Below are 14,683 nucleotides of genomic sequence, written 5' to 3'. Positions count from 1 at the left end.
AGAATTTTGCTTTTTAATATTTCATTTTACTCCCTGAAGAGCTCCTAAGTTTGAGCCAACCACTTAAATAAAAAAGAATTTGGACTGAATCAGAATCAAAATTTTATTGGAAAAGTTTTGAATAGGTTTCATAATTTGATTTTTTAAATAAATGCATTACTTAACCTCTCTTCTATTTGCTATTTTGGGAATACTGGGCAGAGAAGTGTGTTTAGGCTACTGTTATGATAATCAGTACTTACTAATATGGGAAGAAGGAAGAGAAGGATGAGGAAGAAAAGGGAAAAGAGGACAGACTGTGGAAGGAAGGGAGGAGAAGAAGGAAGAAGAAAAAGTTTTAAATATTCTCTTCTTATAATTTTGTCCTATGCTCTTATCTGTATTGTCCTGTCAGAAAAATCTCTCTCTGTAGAATCACAGTAAATGGAACTAGCATGTGTTGTGTTTTATGTGGTTTATATAATTTATTTTGAAGGGACAAAAAATTTTTTAAAGTAACTCAATAGAATGAGAATGGAAAGGTTTTATTGTGATTTTATGTGATCTTAAACGCTACGTAGAACTATCTGGACCTAAAATAGAGGAGAAAGAGATTATACCAGAAGCCTCCAAATTTAATAAAATAAAATCCACATACAGAAATTCTGGCAGGCTAACAGAAAGTGACTTAGAAAACAGTTATGTCCCCATCACAATATGCAACCCTCCAAGACCCCTTGCATAAAACAGGACTTGATACAGGGATTGTTGACCATTTCTGTATAAAAGGACTTCTCTTCCCTGCTATACCTGAGGCATTTACTAAGTGTATTAGTTCTTGCACTGCTATAAAGAAATAGACGATGTTGGATAATTTATACAGAAAAGAGGTTTAATTGGCTCATGGTTCTACAGGTTGTACAGAAAGCATGATTCTGGCACCAGCTTGACTGCTGGGGAAGCCTCAGGAAGCTTAGAATCATGGTAGAAGTCAAAAGGGGAGCAAGCACTTCACATGGCAAGAGCAGGAGAAAGAAAGTGAAAGGGAATGTGCTACATACTTTAAACAACCAGATCTCATAAGAACTCACTCACTACTGTGACAACAGTACTCTAGGAGAAATCTGTCTCCAAGATCCAATCACCTCCCACCAGGCCCCACCTCCAACATTGGAGATGACAATTGAACAGGAGATTTGGACAGGGATACATATCCAAACCATATCATTCTCCCCCAACCCCTCCCTAAACTCATGTCCTTCTCACATTTCGAAAATCCCTTCTCAACAGTCCCCCAAAGTCTTAACTTATTTCAGCATTAAATCAAAAGTCCAAAGTTCAAAGTCTCATCTGAGACAAGGCAAATCACTTCCACTTATGAGCCTGTAAAATCAAAAACAAGTTAATTGCTCCCAAGGTACAGCATTAAGTAAATATTCCCATCCCAAACGGGAGAAATCAGCCAAAAAATTGAAAAAACAAAAAAAAAGAAGGCAGCTCCCAGCCCCATGCTGGTCTGAAACCAATCAGGGTAGTCATTAAATCTTAAAGCTCCAAAATAATTTCCTCTGACTCTACGTCTCATCCCACAGTGTTGCAAAGGGTGGGCTTCCAAGGCCTTGGGCAGCCCTACCCTGTGGCTTTACAGAATTCAGCCCCTGCAGCAGCTCTCAAGGGCTAGTGTTGAGTGGTTATGACTTTTTCAGACTGAGGGTATAAGCTGCTGGTGACTCTACCATGCTCTATCATTCTGAGGTCTGGAGGACTATGACCCTCTTCTCACAGACCCATTAGGCAGTGCCTCAGTGGGGAGTCTGCGAGGAGCTTCACATTTCCCCTCTGCACTACCCTAGTAGAGGTTCTCCACAGGGGTTCTACCTCTCAGTCAGGATTCTGCCTGGACATCCAAGCATTTTCATACATTTTCTGAAATCTAGGTAGAGGCTCCCAAGCCTCAACTCTTGCATTCTGCGCACCCACAGACTTAATACCATGTGGAAACAGCCAAGGATTATAGCTGGTACCCTCCAGAGCAGCAGTCCAAGCTCTACCTGGGCTCCTTAGGCCATGGCTAGAGCTAGAGCTTCTGGGACACAGGGATCAGGGTTCTAAGGCTGCGCTTTTCAGTAAGTCTTGGGCCTGGTCAAGGAAAAACCATTCTTCCCCTCATAGGCCTCTGGGCCTGTGATAGGAGGGGCTGCCAAGAAGGTCTGAAATGCCTTCAAGACCTTTCCCAGTTCTCTTGGCTATTAGCATTTGGCTCCTCTTTACTTATGTAAATTTCTGCAGCCTGCTTGAATTCCTCCCCTAAAAATGGGCTCTTCTTTTCTACCATGTGGCCAAGCTGCAAATATTTCAAACTTTTATGCTGTTTCCCTTTTAAATATAAGTTCCAGTTTCAGGTCATATCTTTGCTTATGTATATGAGGATAGGTTGCTAGAAGCAGCCAACCCACGTCTTGAACACCTTACTCCTTAAAAATTTTTTCCACCAGATATCCGAAATCATCTCTCTCAAGTTCAAACTTCCACAGGTCCTTAGAGCAAGGCACAATACAGCCAGACTCTTTGCTAAAGCATAGCAAAAGTGACATTTACTCTAGTTTTCTATAAGTTCTCATTTCTATCTGAGATATCCTCAGCCTAGATGGACTTCATTGTCTACATCACTATCAGCATTTTGGTCACAACCATTCAACAAGTCTCTAGGTGGTTCCAAACTTTCCCTCATCTTTCTGTCTTCTTCTGAGCCCTCCAAACTATTCCAACTTCTGCCTATTACCCAGTTCCAAAGCTGCTTCCACATTTTCGGTATCTTTATGGCAATGCCCCACACTTTAGTACCAATTTTCTGTATTAGCCAATTCTCACACTACTATAAAGAAATACCTAATACTGGGTAATTTATAAAGAAAAGAGGTTTAGTTGGCTCACGGTTCTTCAGGCTGTAAAGGAAGGATCTGCTCTGCTTCTAGGGAGGCCTCAGGAAACTTACAATCATGGCAGAAGGCAAAGGGGAGTAAGCACTTCACATGGCTGGAGCAGAAGGAAGAGAAAGAAGGAGATGCTACACATTTTTAAATAACCATATCTCACAAGAACTCATTCACTATTGCAAGAACAGTAACAAGGAAGAAATCTGTCCCCAAAGTCAAATCACCTCCCACCAGACCCCACCTCCAACATTGGGGATTACAACTGAACATGAGATTTGAGTGGGGACACATATCAAAACCATATCACTAAGCAATTAAAGGTAATATTCCAGAGGTAGAGCAGAAGGTCCAATCCCCCAACCAAGGTTAATTTTACATCTTCCTAACATACTCCACACTTGCTTCTTCACCATAAGAGTTCCACCAACCATCCCATTGCTGAAGTCAGTAAACTATGAACAATCCACACCTCTTCCACTTCCTCACTCTAGATATCCAACTGTTCACCAAATCCCTTTGATTCCATATGTACAATGGTGTTGGATGCTGTATACCCTACTCCATTCCCACCGTCAATTTCCAAGTAGAGGCCCTGCTATCCCTTCCCTAGACTAACATAATACCCTCCTTCCTAGCCTCCCTCTAATTTTCTGGGAATGCCTTCCATCCATTCTACCCTTGAAAGATGAACTTCCAAAATACAAATCGTGCTGATCCTTAGCCAGTAAGTATCCATACTGCCACATAATTGTTTAAATCTGTGTGGTTAATATATGTACCACTTGCTAAATATTAAATATTATCCTGGGAGTTCTGAGCATGAAACTCTCTTCCTTAAAACCATTCTCTTATTTAAAATGTATTACCTTTGGGATATAATCCAATGCAAACCAGGCAAGATAATTTCCTAAAATGCCATTTTTGTTTTTCATCTCCATTATCACCTAATGCCACTTTTAAACTGGTAACCAGGCTTTGTAATTCTTTGCCCTAGAGATTCTGATGGGAGACAATTAGAAACCGAAGTCTTTTATAAATGTCCACATCTTTTGAAGACTTAGACAGAACTTAGATTATGTTAGATCACCTGAAAGGTAAGGAGACAGAACTGATGAGGTAATAGGAAACAACTGTAGGACATGGGGGGTGAAATAGAAAAATGTACACACAGTAGGACTCTAAACCCTACACCTCAACAATGCAACAGAAAGGTAGGGAGACCTCAGAATAAAAGGCAGAATGGTGCACACAAGAGAATCTAGATCCCAGACACTAGAGTTCTCACTTTAACAAAGATTCTTATAGGTGACTACAAAGCTATAAACCTACAGAAACCAAAAGGATATGAAGGCTGGAACAATGGGTTCTCCATGACAACCACCGTGGTCAGATGATTGATACGCTAAAGGGTCTCTGTAAATGTGTGACCTTTGAAGCATGGGAAGCTCCAAGAATAACAAAAGTGTTGCCTGTCCCATGAGCTCCTAAGGCATCCTATCACAGATCTTATTATACTCGATATAGTTACCATTTTTGGTTACCATTTTTGGCTACCATTTGTCAGCCCAGGTGATGGTAAACTTTTTCTGTAAAGAGCCAGACAGTAAATATTGAGCCCCAAATTGTGACAATACAGTCTGTTACAGCCATTCCACTCTACTGTTATAGAGGAAAACAGCCAAAGGCAATATGTAAATGAATGAGCACATCAGTGTTCCAATAAAACTTTATTACAAAACCAAATAGTGGGGCAGATTTGGCCCAAGGGCCATAATTAGCCAACTTCTAGTCCAATGCATTAAACTATAAGCTCACTGAGGTCAAAGATCTTATCTTTTACTAAACCAGCAAGAATTTATTGAGAATTTACCATTGAAATCCCTGAAAAGCTGGCCATCAGGACTTAGTAATGATTAAGACAAAATATGTTCTCTAACGTAGCTTAGATTCTAGCACAAAAGGGGAGAGGGCACATGAATAAAATTAATATCTGAGAGCAATCAATCTTATTCACCAATGGGCTCTACTGCTGTGCTGGCACAGTATTCAGTATCCATTAAGTACTAAGAATAAATTTGCTCAATTAACATGTCTGGTACTATAAAACTTTTAGCCAATCCTCAGCTCCCTTCTGCCTAAGCAGTTAGAAGCCTAAGCTGCTGAAACTTCCAAGAGGAAGTGGAGTCACAAGCTAGTCCTAAAGCAGCTGGCTCAATCACTCATTATGTTTAATGAAATCACAAGTCAGTGCCTGCCTCCAGCTCCCACTAGGAGCTGAAGAACATCTTCAGTGTGGGCTCTCCTACAAGGACACATCTGCTGAAATGACAGGGAATGAACAACTCTTGTGGTAAGCTGAGTAATATCCCTCAAGGATATCCCTCAAGGAATCTGTGAATGTGTTGTATTAACATGGCAAAAAAGACTTTGTGGATACAATAAAGTTAAGGATTTTGACATGGGAAGAGGTTCCTGTATGATCCTAATGGGCTCAATATAATCACAAAGGTCCTTATAAGAGTGACACAGGAGAGTCAGAGAAAAGCAAAGATAAGAGCGAAAGGGGTCGGGAGGAGATTTGAAGATGCTATGTTGCTGGCCTTGAAAATGGAGAAGAAAGTCATGAGCCAATGAATGTAAGTGGTTTCTAGAAGCTAAGAAAACAAGAAATATATTCTTCCCTAGAACCTCCAGAAGAAATGCACCCTGCTGATATCTTGGTTTAGCCCTTGTAAGACTCATTTCAGATATTTGACCTCCAGAACTGTATAAATTTGTGATAAGTGGTTACTGCAGCTTACAGGAAACTAACACAGTCCCTTGCTCCAGAACTGGCACAACTGAAGAACCCTGCAAGCCCTTTGAGTCTTACAGTAGTTGCCTTGATCTACCTGCACCAGCTCTGTGTTTGCAGCTCTCTTCCCACAAGCAGCCTTGCAGAGATCCCCAGGCACCACCTGGGAGGCTGAGTGAAGCTGGGGCAGTCCAGGATTATTGCCCACTCTGTTCCTTTTTCCCCCTTCAGGGCCCTTTCCAGCTGCCCCATCAAATCCAGGCAAGGCTCTGCAAGACTACCCTTCCCCACTTTCCACCTATGCCTCAACATTGACTCACCCCAAGCCAGCAGGGTTGCTTGTGTCTTTGTAAGAAATCACTGTTCTCAGATACTTCTCCATTGTGCAACTAGATATACTCAGACAGCCTAAGGAATAAGTGCCCAGGGAGGTAAATGGCCACCTAGGACACATTAGACACAACCTTTGTCAATTCCAAACTTTGAGTACAAAAAACAAGGATTACTCAAGAAGGTGCTAATAAAACTTTAGTTGTGTAGGCCTCCCAATCAGAATGTGCTGCCAAGAACTGTTTCCTGTGGCTCCACCTCTCTCTACTACCATCACTGAAATTGTACGTTTTTCTTTTTCTTTTTTTTTTTTTTTGATTAAACAATAGAATTTTATTTCTCAGTTTTAGATACTGAGAGGTCTATAATCCAGGCGGCTGGCAAGGTAGATTTTGTTCTAACTCCTCTTCTCATAGCTTGTAAGTAGCCACCATCTCATTTTGTGCTCACATGACCTCTTCTTTGTACACACAAAGAGAAAGAGAGAAGGGAGAGAGATGCAAGCTCTCTAGTCTCTCTTGCAAGGGCACTAACTCTAGCATATGGGTTCCATCTTTATGACCTCATCAAATTCTAATTATCTCCCAAAGGCCCCATCTCCAAACACCACCACACTGGGTGTTACAGATTCAACATAAGAATTTAATTGTACCTTTTTCATCAATGTCGGCTTTAGTTCACAGATCTATAGAAAGGAGATTGGACTAGATAATTGTTCTGAGGAGTCTTCTACTGTACCATGACCTGTGACCTAAATAGGCCTAAAAAAGGGTTTTTTCTTAATGGGTTTAAGCTGCTTTCCAGCTTTTACCTCAGAGCACTGAGGGTCTTCTGCCCTAGAGTTCTTTCCACAGAGTCCTGCAAGGCCTCCAGAATTTACAGGCCTGGTTTAGCCAGTTAGCCCAAATTGTTTTCATATAATGGGCCAGAACATAGAATTCCTAATATTGCTGAATGCACATTCTCTTTAACTGATTAGATTTTTACAAACCTAAATCTGTACTCACTTTTAAAAAACCATTTTAGCTGGATTTATTCTTTGACTCTTTTATTCTTTTTGTGTTAACTTTTCTATTGTATTTTCTTTTTTTGTTGTTGTTTTTTGGTTTTTTTTTTTTNTTTTTTTTTTTAGACAGGGTCTCACTCTGGATCCCAGGGTGGAGTGCAGTGGCCTGAATACAGCATATTGTAGCCTCAGCTTCCTGGGCTCAAGTGATTCTCCCACCTCAGTCTTCCAAGTAGCTAGGACCACAAGTGCACGCCTCCACACCGAGCTAATTTTTTTTAATTTTTTGCAGAGATGGGGTTTCACCTCATTGCCCAGGCTCGTCTTGAACTCCTGGGCTCAAGCAGTTCTCCCACCTCAGCCTCCCAAAGTGCTAGGATTACCAGTGTGAGCCACCACGCCTGGTCTTTTACTCTATTTTCATTGTTCTGAGTTTATTTTGCCTCTTCATAATTATTTATACTGCTTTCTTACCTCCATTCTTCTTAGGGCTTTATCAAGATTGCATTTTACTTGTTTTATCCTATTTTTATTCTAATTTTAGTTGCTTTAGCATTTTTTAAATTTTTCTAACTAATTAATTTTTATTATACCTTTCTTGGTTATTTAAGTTACATAACTGGAAAGCATAAAGAAATAATCTCTAGGAATAGCCTATAATCCAAGCAAGAGAAGTAGAATGTTTTCTTTTTCAGGGACCTACCAATTTGTTCTCTTGGTAATTTCTAGATATTAGTAAGAATTATTAGTAGTCTGTGAATCAGGGAACTATATAACAAGTACAATTCGGAGTCTCTCTGAGCACCAGGGGCTTACCCATGGTAAGCTAAGATGTTAGTAGTGGTTAGAATAAAGAGGAGTATGAGACGAAAGCTTAATTACTTCCCCCTGGGTGGTCCGGGGAGCTCGAAGTCAGTAAAGAGCTCTTCTAAGCCTAACACAAAAGGCTTCTTGGAAGAAGTGGGTCTTATTAAGACCTACTTCTGAATTATTATTTTTTTTTTTGAGACAGTTTCATTTCACTCTTGTTGCCCAGGCTGGAGTGCAATGGCGTGATCTCGGCTCACCTCAACTCTGCCCCCAAGTCCAAGCAATTCTCCTGCCTCAGCTTCCCAAATAGCTCAGATTATAGGCAGGCACCGCCACGCCTGGCTAATTTTGTATTTTAGTAGAGACAGGGTTTCTCCACGTTGGTCAGGCTGCTCTCGAACTCCCAACCTCAGGTGATCTGCCCGCCTCAGTCTCCCAAAGTGTTGGGACTACAGGCGTGAGCCACTGTGCCCACCCTTAATATTTCTTAATATTTTTAAATGTATTTGCTGACCAACAAATTGTGCTTTTATTACAAGATAATACAAACTTCACTATATTGACCTAGAAAACAGATCAATTTAAAAACTAAAATAGTTTTAACTATTTGTATTTTATTTATTTACTTATTAATATTCAGAGATTGAGTCTCTCACTCCATCGCCCAGGCTGGAGTGCAGTAATGCAATCATAGCTCACTGTAACTTCATTCAAATACCTAGGCTCAAGCGATCCTCCCAGCTCAGCCTCCAGAGTAGCCGGGACTACAGGCGTGCACCCCCATAGCCAGCTAATTTTTCTATTTTTTTGTAGTGACACAGTCTCACTATGTGGCACAGGCTGGTCTCGAACTCCTAGGCTCATGCAATGCTCTTGCCTCAGCCTCCCAAAATGCTAGAATTATAGGCATGAGCCACTGTGCCCAACTAAAACTATTTTTAAGTATTCATTTTTTAAAGTTAAAACAACATAGGTCCATATATATTAAATAATTTTCAAAGCTGATTTAAACTATGAACATTTAAAAATAACTGAGCAGAGTATCTTAAAACACGTATCTGGGTCTAAAACTATATCACTGTTATGCTTCTGAAGACTCTCTTTACACAATCTTGTTTTTAATTTTTTTCATAAAATTGCAAACTTCAAAGTGGTATTTTATGCTTAATAAGTATAAAATTAATGATACGTTTAATTGACTTTTCTCAGTAGACCATTATGATATTTAATTAGAAAATACTTCTCTTGCAGGTGCTGAGGTAACTGGAAAATTCAGAGCAATTTCTGCTAAATGAAAGACATTAGCATTTTTTTTAATTTGGGGGGATTACATGTATAAACATTCAACCCAAGTATGCCCAAAAGCACTCTATTTTTGCCTCTTTATTATTATATTACAAAGCAACAGTTATCAGAAAAGTTATCTTAGTGATTCTTTAGAATGTGTCACCAGATTTAGATGCTACTAAATCATAGGCATTTATGTTTTCTATCCTGGTCAATTCTGACAGAATCGCCTCTGGTCCAGTTAGCTAGGATGGTAAGATAACATGGCCCCCGTCCCAGACTTTGGACCAGGGGTGTAGGCAAGCAGGCAAACTGACAAGCACGTCCCCTTCTCCTGACTGCAAGGGGTGCAGATGTGAAGGGAAGCTGAACAGTGGCAGGGGCCCTAACAGAATGTGGAGAACACTAGAGAGCCTCCAGTTTTCTTTCCACCATCTTGACCTTAGCCAGCCTAGCAAGGAGGGACTCAGAGGTTACTCACTATCAAACTTTCCCAAAGCTAACATTAGTGTAGCCCAATTCTTCAACTGGCTAAGCTAGAAAACAGGTCATTCTTTGTCAACTGCAAAGTTCTTGCTTTCTTATACACTAAAGAAAAGCAGGTAAACCGAATTGTAGGTTGACTTGTATATCTCAACTGTGAAGATTTATTTGACAAAAATGTCAAATATTTGTGAGTTAATAGCTAATGAGATCCAGCTATAATATGTTTAAATTAATGGAGTTTTATTGGCAGAGTAAATGTATGCTTGCTTCTAGTAATCCTCCCAATAAAAATAAGGCCTGTCCCAAGTGCCTTTAGCTACGGAGTAACCTGTATCAGTCAGAAAAACTTAATTCCACCCCCAGAAAGAGAGGCTAGCTACCTTCAGATTTGTCTCCGTTTATTTACTATTTAGACTCAAAATCACATACTGGGGAGATTGCCTGTGATGGCAAGGATTCCTTTCAAGAAACAAAAAAACTCTTCACGGACAGGTAGCACTTAAAGCTTATGAAATGGAGAATAAATACAAAGTTGGCCATTCTGGCATTCAGAGGCAAAAAGTCTTTAAAGAGTAAAAAACATTCCTATAGTTAGTGTATAAGTGTACTGAACCATGGGGCTTTGCATGACCCAAATTTGGGGCAATTCATGAGTAAGAAAATGGAGAAGTGATAAAGCGGTTAGAAAGGAAACATGTTCCACAACAAGGCAAGATTACAGAGCCCTTTCGATAAATTAGGATTTCACCTGGTGCCCCCAATTCACGTTTTTATCTGGAAGAAGAAACTTGCAGGTTGGAGCGACTCAGCCTTCAAATGCATTCTTTAGGCAGGGCCTCCACCTAGTGGTTTGCCCTGGAAATTAACCCACAGCCTTTATTAAATGCACACTATTTCTTTTCACAAACTTGAAGAAAATAGAAGAATAGAGCTCCCTCATGTAGCCTGGCAGAGGAAAATTTCCCTCCTGAACCCAATGAATCCTGTCCTTTCAGTGCTTGCTGAGCAGCATTCTTAACCTCTAGATTTTGCCATGCCCTCTCCATTCATGGAGATTTCATACCCAGTCTATGAAAGTGGAGATTTTAAATCCAGGGAAAGCAGATGAGTGATAATGGGTGAGAAAGAAATTCTAAGAAGTCATGACAGTGTGAAAATAAAGGAAGAAATGTATAGAAAGATACCAGATAAAGACTTTCAATTTAGGGTAGCAGCTTTCAGCTTTTGTGAATGTATGTCATATTTTCAAATGCTAGAAATCTTGGCAGCACACGTGAATGTGTGGAGGACTTTTTCTCCCAAAGATGCTCAAAGTGTGTGTGTGTGTGTGTGTGTGTGTGTGTGTGTGTGTGTGTGTGTGTAGTAAGTAGAGTGTGCTAAGAAAGAGCTCAGCTGTAGAATAGACGATAGCAATTGGTAAATGTGTGGAATAGCATATGTATTAGTAAGAATAACAAGAGAATGGATGAATGTTAATTGGACAATGAGATAAAAGCAGATGCATGAACTTGCAAGGGAGAACGGCATGGTGCCTCACAGGACCAGGAAGTAGAATGGGACCAAAACGAGCTGAATATCAGCTGGGACATACAGAGTTCATGGCCCTGAACCAGTGACGGCAGATTTCCAGAGCTCTCCTGCTCCTACCTGCAACTTTGAACAAGTCCTTCTCCATGTGAGCTTCTGACATTTTGTCACTGGATCTTAAAGCTGCTTTGGCTGTCACACATCCCTTGGCAGGTCTGATAAGCACTATGGACCCTCTTCTCCCACTTACATATTTGTATACAATTTTTATGATTTAAGGACATCCCTGATTCCTAGTTTTACTATTTTGTAGAAAATAGGTCTGTGACAATTCTTAGCACTGGTACAGTTTCTTCCTTTCTTTAATATTTCCTTATTTTCACTCTTAAACATTTTTCAGTCCCTGCTTTGTGTGCTCTCACATATTATTCAGTGCCACTAACTCTGTTTTCCCCATCATTGTTCATTTTTCCTTCTGTTTTCCATTATTCATTTGTGTCATCTTTCTCCATTTGTGTGCTTTCTTTATTAGACATGTCTCCTTTCAGCCACACTAAGAGCAAACAGCCCATTTAAAGAAAATCTTTATGTCACTCAAGGGAGAATCAGAAAACATGACATAGGAAAGCAGATGAGTGATAGTGGATAAGAAAGAAATTCTAAGAAGTCATGACAGTGTGAATACAAAGGAAGAAATGTACAGAAAGACAACAGATAAAGACACTTCCAATTTAGGGCAGCAGCTTTCAGCTTCTGTGAATGTATGCCATATTTTCAAATGCTAGAAATCTTGGTAGCACGCGTGAAAGTGTGGAGTATTTTTTCCCTTAAAGATGCTCAAACAATGCCTCTCAACCTAGAGACTCTTGTTAAAATGCGACTTTGGCATTCCGCCTATTGGGGGATGGGTCTGTGTACCCTCCCCTTGAATCTGAGCGGTCTGTGACTAACTTATAACAAATAAATTGCAGTGAAAGGAAATTCTAAAGTGAGTTCAGAAAAGGTGAGGGTCCCATGGAACCCTGGGGTCTTTAGTTCCCACACGAGCAGGGCAGCTGTTCTGAGGCTGCTATGCTATGTACTAGTTTGCATGAGGAGACCACATGGAGAAGCCCTGAGACTACCTGAAGAAGAGATATAAGTGAGAGAGATCTAGCTGTCCCCAGCTGCTCCACATCTGCAGTTCTAGCTGTAGCCACCAGCTCACTGAAACTACATGAAAGACTCCAGAACCATCCAGAAGAGCCTTTCCCCAAATCACTAACACACAGAAACCAAGAGAGATGATAAAACAATTGTTGTATTAAGCCGCTAAATTCTGGGGTAATTTGTTACACAGCAGTAGATAAGTGGAATGAACAGAAAGCATTGAGACAATTCTAAAGAAGTCAGGAATCATTAGAACATAATTACCACTGGAGAATCATTGTGACTCACATTGTCTATAAAAACATCCTCAATTTTTTCCACAGACTCTCCTCAGCAGCACTCTCTTCTGAGTATACTCAAGCTCCAGTAAACACTCTTCACTCTGTAACCCTGGCTTGATATAACTCCCATACCCTACCCTGCAGTGCCCCGTTGACCAACTCATCACAATGTGTCATTTAACAGACACCAACATAATAGCAAAAGTATTTGGATCAAAATCTAGTGGCTCACCCAGTACCCAGATCTTGATGTCTAATACTATTTTTCAATAAAAGGAACCAGGGATCCTTGGAGAAATGGCTGATTCCAGAGCTGGGGCAGGGAAAATACAAAGTGAGCCTGAATCATCTTTCAGTGCCAGAAAGTAAGGAAGGATTCAAAAAGCAAATGGATGATAAAAGTATATAAGAGTCAACCTGAAAGAGCTCCCAAAGGCCAAAGCTAAAATAATTTGAAGAACAAAATAATGTAGTATTAGTTTGTTATCCAAAGTATAAATAAATGTATATTAATCTCCCTTTTATAGATAATATTTTGAAAACAATTATAGCTGATAACAATAATTACTTATATTACTATATGGCGGGTCTTATTCTAAACACTTTGTATATATTCATTATTTTAAGGTAAATACTATTGTTATACTAATTTTACAGATAAGGAACACAAGGCTTATCATGTCAAGGCACAAATCAAAAAGGATAACATTTGTGCAGCACGTCGTAGGTCCTGGCAGGCATAATAAAGCATCTGTGGGGGCGCTGGCCACCTCAGGCCCTACCTAGCCACCCAAGAGTTGAGGACACTAGTGAATTGTGAAAAGGCACACAAGAAGCTCTGATATAATTTTCTCAATGTACCACAGCCTATAACTTAAACCTAAGTCTACCCTACAGGAAAATGTGACCTCCTGAGCTCTCTGCTCTATAGCCAAAGTAGTAAATTCCAACACTGTGCTAATAATTACATTAAGATTATACAATCATCCTAAGATTCAAAGTAGAGTCTCAGAAGCTGTACAAACTCTTTCAAGGCCCTGAAGAAAATGTAGCCATTAACCTATTGAATAAAAAATAAAGTATCTCCCCAAGCAACAGACCCGGGACCAACATGCCCGATGGAGAGACACAGAAAAACCTCTCAAGCAGCACACAGCTATCCTGAACTCTGTTCCCAGAACTTCAGCTGAGTCCCACTTCTAGGGGAAAAGACACACATACACAGGGAACATGCTGGTTTTTGTGGTTTTTTTCTTCTTGACCTAAAACAAAAATCACATCTGAGGGTTTTTTGAGGTCAGAACAAACTCAAGGTTCAGCCTCCATCCTCTTCCACCATAGGGACGTTAATCAGAAAAGAAAACAGAGCAGAGAGCAGACAGGGGCGGGGACAAGGGAGGGAGTGGAATATTCATTGCAAAGCACCTGCTCCATGCTAAGAACCAGACCAGATACCATCTAGCATCACTTCATTGCTTTTCATAGCAACTGTCTGAGAAAAGTGTCATGGACTCCGTTTTACATGTGCACCAACGTTTAGAGAGGAAAAATAATTTGCCTATGATCAGCTAATCGATGATGAAGACAGTATTTGAGTCCAACTGTGACTGGCTCCAAAGCCCATGTCTTGGATAGGTAAAGTTATAGGCAGATCCCTAAGCTCAAAGGAAGCCTAGGTCCTACAGATGGAGAGCCAGAAAGGTCCTCACAGTGCTGATGGAATGCAAGTTCCAACCTCCACGTTTGTTAAATAGGGATCAATCTAAAAATAGAAACAAATGGCATAACCCTCTTAATACAGGTAGGTATGACAGTGGAAAATGACTAAATATCATGGTGTCATAGAAGGCTGGATTATAGAGGCAGACTTCCTGTCTCACAGAAGCAGAGAATGCCAACCATAAGCTAATATTTATTGAGTGATGCTATAATCTAACTAAGACCCCCAAAATTTCTGTGCTGGAAACTGAATCTTCAATGCAATAGTGTTGAGAGGTAAGGATTTTTGCAAGATGTTTAGGTCATGAGAGCTTTTCTCTCATTAATGGATTAACACCACTATAAAAAGGGCTGCAGAAATGGGCTCTCTCTCTTCTGT

At 40.2% G+C, this 14,683-nt stretch overlaps 1 long non-coding RNA gene across 1 annotated transcript in view; it reads right to left on the bottom strand.

Annotated features, from left to right (window-relative positions):
- The window catches only part of LOC108311314, a 166,527-nt gene that overhangs the window by 97,953 nt on the left and 53,891 nt on the right, over nucleotides 1-14,683 (bottom strand). The window contains exon 3 of the long non-coding RNA XR_001828129.2: nucleotides 2,914-3,015. This is a non-coding gene — a long non-coding RNA (uncharacterized LOC108311314). The remainder of the gene's footprint in view (nucleotides 1-2,913; nucleotides 3,016-14,683) is intronic.

This window comes from Cebus imitator, unplaced genomic scaffold, assembly GCF_001604975.1.
Source record: "Cebus imitator isolate Cc_AM_T3 unplaced genomic scaffold, Cebus_imitator-1.0 Scaffold113, whole genome shotgun sequence".
In the NCBI taxonomy this organism is placed as follows: domain Eukaryota; kingdom Metazoa; phylum Chordata; class Mammalia; order Primates; family Cebidae; genus Cebus; species Cebus imitator.
This window is presented reverse-complemented; position numbering and strand designations above follow the sequence as displayed.